At 38.2% G+C, this 9,798-nt stretch overlaps 1 long non-coding RNA gene across 1 annotated transcript in view; it reads right to left on the bottom strand.

Annotated features, from left to right (window-relative positions):
- The window catches only part of LOC140501715 (uncharacterized), a 77,777-nt gene extending 68,342 nt beyond the window's left edge, over positions 1-9,435 (bottom strand). The window contains exon 1 of the long non-coding RNA XR_011966332.1: positions 9,272-9,435. This is a non-coding gene — a long non-coding RNA (uncharacterized lncRNA). The remainder of the gene's footprint in view (positions 1-9,271) is intronic.
- Positions 9,436-9,798: the final 363 nt, after the last annotated feature.

Below are 9,798 nucleotides of genomic sequence, written 5' to 3'. Positions count from 1 at the left end.
GATCTGGAGTATTTGGTGAACACCAAGCTCAAAATAAATCTATGGTGAGGTACCAGCCAAGAAAACTAATTCAATTTTAGGCCATATTAAGAAAAGAATAATGTGCAGAACTAGGAAGCTGAGAGTTTTACTGTAAAGGTGATCAGGTAGAAACCACACTGGATTTGGAGTTGAATCTTGTTGAATAGTTCTAGTTGTGTCTAATTCTTCACGACCCCATTTTGGGTTTCCATGGCAAAGACACTGGGGTGGTTTGCCATTTTCTTCTCCAGCTCATTTTATAGATGAGAAACCTGAGATAAACGTGGTTAAGTGACTTGCCCAGGGTCATACCGCTAGTACGTGTCAAGTGTCAGAAGAATGGAACTCAGGTCCTTCTGACTTCTCTAATCACTATGACACCTAGTAAACTTTCCTTCCCTCCCCTCATGGATTTTCATTAACCCATTTACACAGTGGTTGTTATCTCTATCCAGGGAAAGGAGCATCTATAAGGATTAAAACCCAGATCTATCAATGTACAGAAATAACTTAAAATGTAAAGGAATATCATTGACTCTTCTCCTTTATGATTTTAAAATATTTTGAACAGTTTAACTTAAATTTATCCCTAGGTCTGATTAGGTCTAGCAGAGTTTGTGTAATCCGGACCATATTCTATGCCTTATATGGCTAACTCATGAGATGTCTGTTTCTAATGGTCTCTACATTTAACCTGATAAAAAATTTACTTTAGGAGACTCTTCCTTTAAGGCAAAGGTTCTTAATATCCTGTGTATAGGTGTTGGTGGTGGTCATGTGATCATCCCCTTTGGTAGTCTGGTGAAGTTCATGGACTCCTTAGAATAATGTTCTTAAATGCATTAAAAAAAATACATCGTGTTATAAGGAAAACTAAACAAAGTTATCAAACAATTTTGTTTAAAGTTCATCAATCACCAGTTTAGGAATTCCAGTTTTGGCCTCTTCTTAGAAAACCAACATTGTGCTATGCTGAAAAGAGCAGTCTATAAAGTCAGAGGATACGAGTTCAAGTCCTGCTTCTGACATTTAATATCAATGTGACCTTGAACAAACTCCCTCTTACTTTCCACATACATAAAATGAGATTAGACTAGATAGCCTCTGTAGTCCTTTTCAGCTTCAGATCTATGCATCTGTTAATTTTTCAAAACTATTAGTATAATTCATTCATATTTGATTATTTTCTCATAGAATAAAATAGAAACCAACTTAGGTCTTTGGGAAATCATTTCAACCTTCCTGATTGTGTGACTAATACCACACAGATTCTACTAGATTTCTTTTTTCCCAGACTCTCAGCTGAGGAGTATCTCCAATCATCCTTGAAACTGAACCTAGCCATTAATGAGCCTTCCTGTCAAGGAGTTCTCTTTATTCCTGGGCTATTTTTGTGCTGTAGCACTCTCCTGTGCCTTCAGAGATGAGAGACAGCCCTTCACCTGCCTCTTGCCTCTTGTCTCCCCTCCTCCTCCAGCTTCTCCCAACATGCCTTATGTAGAAAGTCAGAGGAAAGAAAGCATGATGTAGTGAGAGGAACAATGTACTCACTGGGTGTCAGACAGCCTGGAACAGAGGGTCACCCATCTGAGCCTCAGTTTTCTCATCATTGAAATGGAGATAATAATAATCTTGCTTACTATCTCATAGGAATATGTGAATAAAATGCATAAAGGTCATTTTTGGTGTTGCTGTTTTTATTGTTAGGGTGGACTGTTTGAGAACTAGAATGACAATGTTGGGATGATATTTCTTGGTGGGAGAGTCATCGAGCACAAATGCACAAGCCCCATCCTATCTATATCTATATTTATGTACCTACATCTATCTCTATACACCTATATCATCTCTATCTATGTCATCTCTATCTCTCTGCTTTTGTCTGTCTATAGCTGTAGTTACATCTATACCCACATTTTCATCCGTATCTCCATAGTAATATAGATATATAGAAACAGCCATCTCTCTCACAGTCTAGACCTTGGACCAAGCTTCACATACCATCCAACTATTCATTCCTTCAATTCAGCTCTCTGTCATCTTTTTGCCCTACTCTCTTGCCCTCCAACGGTAATCATATCAATGATGTCATTGCTTCTGGGGAAAGGATGTCGATTGACTCCACCATATCTCTTTTCACCTCCCCCTTATATGCATTGTATCACCACAGTAGAATGGGAGGGAAGGAATTTGTAGCCCTAGCACGTAGCACAATTCCTGATACATAGTAAGTGCTTTTTCATCAGTTAGTCCATTCACTCATCCATTTGTGGTACAATAAAGTGCTGCCTACAATGTGGAGTCAGTAAGACCTGAGTTCAAATCCAGCCTCAGACGCTTAATTCTGTGTGTGACCTTGAATCTCTGTCTGCCTCAGTTTCCTCATTTAGTATCTACTTCCCAAGGCTATTGTGAGGATAGAATGAGATAACACTTGTTAAGTGATAAGAGCAGGGCCTAACTCAGAGGAGTCTCAACAAATGATTGCTTCTTTTCCTCCTCCCTTTCTACACCACCCTTCCCCTCCCTTAGAATATTTTATGGTTGTTGCCGTGGTATTTGTTAAACTCTGTTGTGCATTTGTGAACTTTTTTGAACCCGTCTGCCTTGAGTCTGAATTCTTAGTTGGGTTTTGGTTATAACTTCATTTGGTGTCAAAATGTTATAGGACCAGGATATTACAGTGCTTCTGCTTGTGTCCTCAGGGAATACAAAATAGCATCAAGAGAGGGTCAAATGGATGGTTTCACTGGGACCAATGTGGACTGCAATATTATGAGCCACACATCACAGCAGAGAGCCATTCATCCTGAGCTGATGGCCTCCATATTTCCCCTGGGATTTTGTTTATCTTGAGCAATTCACCTTGCTTTCCATGATGTTTTCACTCAAAGATGACTGGTACCATTCAATTCCAACCTGAAATCAACAACATTTATCAGGCACTTACTATGTATAAGGTCCTGAGAGATATATGTGGTGAAAATACAAAGTCAAGAGTTAAATAGTAATAATTTTAGCCACTATTTATATAACATTTTAAGATTTCCAAAACACTATATGTTATCTCAGGTGATCCTCACAACAACTCTGGGGGGTATTTCATTATCCTTATTTTTTACAGATAATGAAACTTAAGCTGAGAGAGGTTAAATGACTATCTCAAGGTTATAAACTAGTCTGAGATAGGAATTGAACTCAGGTATTACTGACCATGAGTCTAATACTATAACCAGTAAACTGCTTAGTTGGTTGGATCTATTCTTTGGAAGTTTACAATATTTTGGTTGGGAGAAGAATAGGGACACAAATAACTGTGATATAATGGAAGATGAGAAGTTACGGCAAATGAAAAGAAATATTTAGAAAAAACCACTATTATTGGAAATCTGAGGTTTCATAGTGGAGGTGGCCTCTGACATGGACCTTGAAGTGTGGGTAGGGAAATCAGGAGATAGTTTGTGGAGTTCAAGCAAGGACACAGAAGGGAAAGGATGCAAGAAATATAGAGGGTTGGGGTAGGATAGTAATCTAGTTTACCGGGGATGTGCAACATATGAAGAAAAACTGTAAGAGAAAGGACAAACAGATAATCTGGTTCTAGATTATGGAGGGAGCTAGATTGGAGCTAGCTTCTACTTGAGTGTCAGCATCCAGAGCTTGTACTTTATTTTTTTGCTCATCCCTCATTTTAGAAGAGGAGCAGTCACATCATAGGTAATGTCTTGATTCCAGAGTGAACTGAATTTGAGTAAGGCAGAGTTAACCAAGTCATCAACCTCACTCTTTCTCCCAGAGTTATTGAAGTCCAGCAGGTAAGACAAAAGTCAGGATAACTGGTGATGACCCAGTGGATGATCTTGGCCTTTTCAATGTCTGACCAAGGTCTAAGTGCTCCACAGTGCCTGCTTCAGCCTCTTTCATGGCCATTGGAACAAATTGTTCTCATCCACCCATTCCTTCAGGGGAAGTCTTCATGTGCTTGGAGTAGACATTCCCCTAACTCATCGATAGATCTGAGTCCTGTCAATCACCCTCAACCTGTCTTAGTATGTATGCTGAGACAGTTTTACCTGGATGTAGCCACTGGGCATGCTGCAACTTCTTGGAGCCAAAGGTGAAAATTAGGTAGACACCCAAGGTGGATGAGCAGCCCTAAAAAGGGCTTGGCAAGCCCTCACACCAGAAGTGCTAGTGCTTCATGAACACCCCATACATGCCACTTTATTTTTAGGCAATGAGGAAGCACAGGTATCTGAGTAAAGGAGTAGTGTGGTCAGTGTGGTGTTAGGAACAGATTACAGAAGAGAAGGATTAAATGACTACTTAGGAGGTTATAATACTAATCCAATCAAGAAAAGATGAGGATATAAACAAGAGTGGCTCTAGTGGCTCCTTCTTTCTCAAACAGGACCAGTGATGAAAGGAGGCTGATATCCTGACTTGCAAGTGAAGGAGCCAGCTGTAAGAGATATTGTGGAGAGAGGAATGTTAGGACTTGGCAAGTGATTGGATACATAAGGTATTAAAGGTGGAAGAGTCAGAATTTTTATAATATTTAAGATTATGAACATGGGATGCTAGGGGGATGGCTATACAGAAATAAAGCAATTCAGGGAAGGGACATGTATAATACAGAATAAGATTTCAGCTTTAGATGCACTGGATTTGAGAAACCAGTCAGATATCCAAATGTAAAAGTTCAACAGGAAATTAGAATTCTGGGACTGGACTCTAGGAAGAAGTTAGAGTGGAACTGTAGATGATTTGGAAGTCATCTGCATGGAGGTGATAGCTGAATTCATGGGAGAAGAGGAGATCACAAAGGGAGAAATCATGAAGAGAGGACTGAAGAGAAGCTATGTAATAGAAGGGATACTGGACTTGGAGTCAGGGACACTTGATTTTTAATTCTGCCTTTGACACTTATTCATAGCATGATCATAGGAACTTCATTTAAACTCTAATGAAGTTCATCTGTAAAATGAGTGTGCTAGTATTAACTTACAGCATTATTGTAAGGGCTCAAAATGGGATAGTATATTCAAAGCAATTTATACCTTCAAATACTGTATAACTGTTAATTATCATTATTCTTGGAACAGAACCTTAGAGATTGCCTTGTTTTTTGAAGTTGAAAACAATGAGGAACCAACTATTGAATGAGTCACAGGAATGGTCATGGAAGAACAAAAAGCAACATGAAATAATGTTGTCGGAAAAGCCAACGGAAAAGCAATATCAAGAAAGAAGGCAGGTGGTCAATGATATCAAATGACTCAGAGAATTCATAAAAGTGAGAACAGGAAAATAACTAGTAGAGGAGCAGAGTAGAGGGCATAGAAGAGGAAGGAAACAAAAGGGAGGAAACATTTATTAAGCACCTACTATGTACAGTGTTAGGCACTGTGTTTTGAAAATATTCTCTAATTTGAATGCATGTGTACCTGAATCTCTTACCTTTCCTTGCTCTTGCCTCTAAAATTCAAGGTCATACATCATACTAAACACTGCCCTGGCTAAATGGAAGACTACAGAGCACATTTATTTTCTCTTACTTTCCAATAATGTATTTTTTTCATAGCAAAAATGGCACTGATTTTTCCATTTGATCTCTTCCAGGTGCCATCATTGATGGTATTTTAACTCAGCAAATAGTGTCCAATTTATTTGTATTATTTTATTGGACTTTTCTTTACTATCTGTAACTTTTATGCCTCTTTGACATTATAGCTCTCAGAGGGAAAAATTGACATCTTCTCCAGGTATTTTTACTTAGCAATTTTCTCTGCCTATTTCCTTCATGAAACTCCTGCAGAAAGTTCAAATAAATGATGTTGTGTTGATGGACCCTGCATGGTTGCTTGCCCCAAGTTAAGAGAGAACTATTTCACCTAATACCTGAATCAAAAACAGGCAGAGGTCACCACTGAGTTTTTAACCTATCACTAAAGGCTCAATAGAATGGAGTTGCCAGCTAAGTGTCGAAATCTCTTTCCAAAGCATCTGTGAACACAAAAGTGAGTAGCATAGATCAACACAAGAGAAAACTGAACAAACTTCCTGAAACACACACACACACACACACACACACACACACACATATATATGAATATATATATAGGTATATATGCACATATACATACATATGTGTATATAGTTTATATATTCCTATATGTAGTCATAGGCATGTATAAACATATACATGTGCATGTGTATATATGAATATGTATTTATATATGTATGTATATGTTCAGTTATTTTCAGTTGTTTCTGATTCTTTGTAACCCCATTTGGAGGTTTGTTTTTGTTTTTTTTGACAAAGATATCAGAGTGGTTTGCCATTTCCTCCTCCAGTTCATTTTATAGATGAAGAAACTGAGGCAAACAGGGTGAAATGACTTGCCTAGGGTCACACTAGTAAGTGTCTGAGGCCAGATTTGAATTCAGGAGGATGAGTCTTCCTGACTCCTGGCCTTGCACATTATCTGCTGCATCACCTAGCTATCCCTATGAGAAGAAAGATAACAAGGAGAAAAGTTGGCAGTCAAAATGATGTGATTTCATAAGCCACAGCTGTAGAAATGTAGGGCTGGAAGGTACCATACAGAGCTCTCTTAGACCAATCTATTCATGTAACAGAATTGAATTCAACTTAATCAGTATTTGTTTACTAAGCATTGGGTATGGGCAAAACCCAGTACACAGTCATGCCCTCAAAAACCAAAACCCAGCAAGATAAAATGACTTGCCCAAAGTTTACGGGAAAAATTGGGTGAAATGTAGCTGATAACAGTCTTAAAAAGAATTTCCGGGTATTATTGAAAAAAACTTCAAAAAAATTTGAATTTATTCTGAGTATGACTAATGGATTTCTATTGACCTATACGTTTTGATGCTAGCTATATATCCCAAGGAGGAAAAAGAATGGAAAAGAATCATATGCTCCAAAATATTTATATTCGTGCATTTTGGTAGTAGTTGGGGAGTAGGGTGCAATAGACATCTGTCAGTTGGGAAATGGCTAATAAGTGAATGAATATAATGGAATGCTCTGTCATAAGACACTATAAGTATTCAGAATGCAGAGACCCATGTGAAGACATCTGTGAACTGATGCAGAGTACACAAAACTAGAAAAACAACACATATGATGGTAAAATAGAAGTAGAAAGAAAAATGGAAAAGAACATTTAATTTATAAATACTAATTATGTTACATGATTCAGCTTGATTGCAAAGAAGTTATAGAAGAATTCACTTCTCTCCCTGTATACATGGAAGGACAACTAGAGACAGAGTAATGCTATCAGACTTGGTTGATGTACTAGTTCCACTGAAGTGTCTTTTTCTTTATTTTTTATCCTTTATTATGACTGATGATTCTATGGATTTAGGATGAGAAATAAAGGTGATGTAAAAATTAAAATTATCCATTAAAAATCATCTCTCTCTTTCTGTGTGTGTGTGTGTATGTGTGTGTGTGTGTGTGTGTGTGTGTGTGTGTGTGTGCATGCATATTCTGGGGGCAAGAGGTGGGGGAAAGGGAGATTGAGATTTTATAAAAGAGAAAAAAAATGGCAGGCAGTAAAAATATTTGTAGGATTAAAAAAATAGTTAAAAATACTAAACTTGTGAGTTTTATTGAAAAACATATATGCAGCTCAAAGAGCCTGCAGTAGAATATAGTAAACCAAGGCAGAAATCTGCACAGAAGGTCCTTGAAAATACTGATAGTATTTTCTCTACTCTACTCTACTCTACAACATGTAGCATGGTTGCTTCAACATTTCTGTCAATTTCAATGAGGCTAAGCCAAAAAATTCTTAAGCCTCCATATTAGAATCAACCCCCCCTTCAAAAATAACAAATCCATGGGTGAGATATGGCCCACATATGCATATCCTTAAATAAGCATGGATCATTGAATTGTGGGCTGGTCCAAGAAGACCTGAGTTCAAACATTGCCTCTCACATGTATCACTCTGTGGTACTGGAAAAGTGACTTAACTTCCTACTAATATTTAAACTGAGCTGTGAAGGAAGCTATGAGTTCCAAGAGGTTAAGGTAATATTGCTCCATAATACCTATTTAAAAGTTTTTGGTTTTTGCTTAATGCCAGAAGTATATAGCTATACCATAACTCATGTCACCTATGGAGAATCACTATCTCATAACCCATTTCCTGTAGGGTTCACCAGATTTAGGAAGTCTGATAAGTAGGAAAGAAAGAGTCTTCCTTAAGAAAAGAGATGAAAGGACTTTCAGGGTCAATAAAGATAAATTTTCCAGATCTCTTCAGCAATACTTGCCCTTCAGAGATGATTAAATCAGCCTCTTACATTGCCTTTTTTTCTCCTTCTTTTCTTCAGGGCCAAGAGATTCAGACTAGTTGAGAAGTGGATTTGATTTAAAATGTCAACTTGAGGCATCTATTTCCAACACTTTTGTAGTTTATTTGTAAAGTTTAATGAAAAGATAAAAAATGTTCTATGAACTCGTGATATCCTTCCAGTTCCAAACACTTGGGACTGGGTAGTTATTTTCAATCCTAACAATTAGAAAGGGTAGATTCGAAACCAAGAGAGGAGTGTTATAATGGAAAGAGTGCTAGGTTTAGATTCCAAAGATCTGGGTTCAATCCTGACTCTAAGAGTGCCTACCCTCAAGACTGGATATGTCTTTTAAATTTTCTGTATCTCGGTTTTCCCCTCTTCTCTTTACTGTCTATGGGGAAAAATGTCAGATCCTTCACCTAGCATTTAAGACCTAGTCTACTATTGTATCCATCTCTAATCATTAGGAAGTTTTTCCATATTTCAAGTTTAAATTTTCTACTATACAACTTCTATTCATTGTGGTTACTTCTATTTTTCCAAGACCAGACACAAGAAGCTCTAATCTGCTTGGTCTCCGAGGGCAAAACTAGGAGCAGAAACCAGAAACAGAAGTTCAAAGGCCCAGGTTTGAGGCCCAGTTCTGCCAACTACCATCTAGATGAGCTTCAGGAAGTAAGTCTTTACCTTCTCTGAACTATAGGTCATCTCAACTGAAATGATTACTGCCCTACTCACCTCACAGGACAAGGATTAAAGGGATAGTGTTTGAGAAAAGACTTAGCAAACTATAAAAAGTTAGACATGTACACACAGGTAGTCATAGAAAGAGCATTGAATGTGGAAACACAAGACCTGGGTTCTTTTTCTGACTGTGATTTTGACCAAGTCACATCACTTTTCTGGACCTTACCTTCTGCCTAGAGTTCAGGTGTCAGTGCAGATTATCCTTCCCATAAAGTTATTTTCTAGGGAAGTTGGTCAGCAGAAGTGTCTTCCCGTGGGAAGTCAGGAATTGCCTAGGATACACTAAGTTTATATGGCTTTCTGACCTTGAAGGAACTTCAACAAGTGGAGTCAGAGATGTTTAGATGGTCAGGTGGGACTGATGGAAGATTAGAACAGAGCACCCTCTATGATGCCATTGGGAACCATTTAAGTGTGGTTACCATCACTGGCCCAATAGATACAAGAGGAAGACAGTGGAGACTGAGACTGAGCCAGGACTAGAGATGATGGGGTAACTAGACATGGACAAGACATAGATAGACTGGGATGGGAGCCAAAGAATTGAGTACATTGGGCAGAAGTGATTGCTGAGGAGCCAAACCCAGTCCACAGCATCTTCCTTCATCACTGGAGTAGGGAAGCCATTGTTTACCTGCTGACCACTTCTTGTTTCCCCTCTGACCTAGTAGGAGAAAATATCAGGGGAGGGAG

This window comes from Notamacropus eugenii, chromosome 4 (assembly GCF_028372415.1).
Source record: "Notamacropus eugenii isolate mMacEug1 chromosome 4, mMacEug1.pri_v2, whole genome shotgun sequence".
Classification (NCBI taxonomy): domain Eukaryota; kingdom Metazoa; phylum Chordata; class Mammalia; order Diprotodontia; family Macropodidae; genus Notamacropus; species Notamacropus eugenii.
Note: the sequence above shows the minus strand (reverse complement) of the source record. Positions and strands in the feature narration are given on the sequence as shown.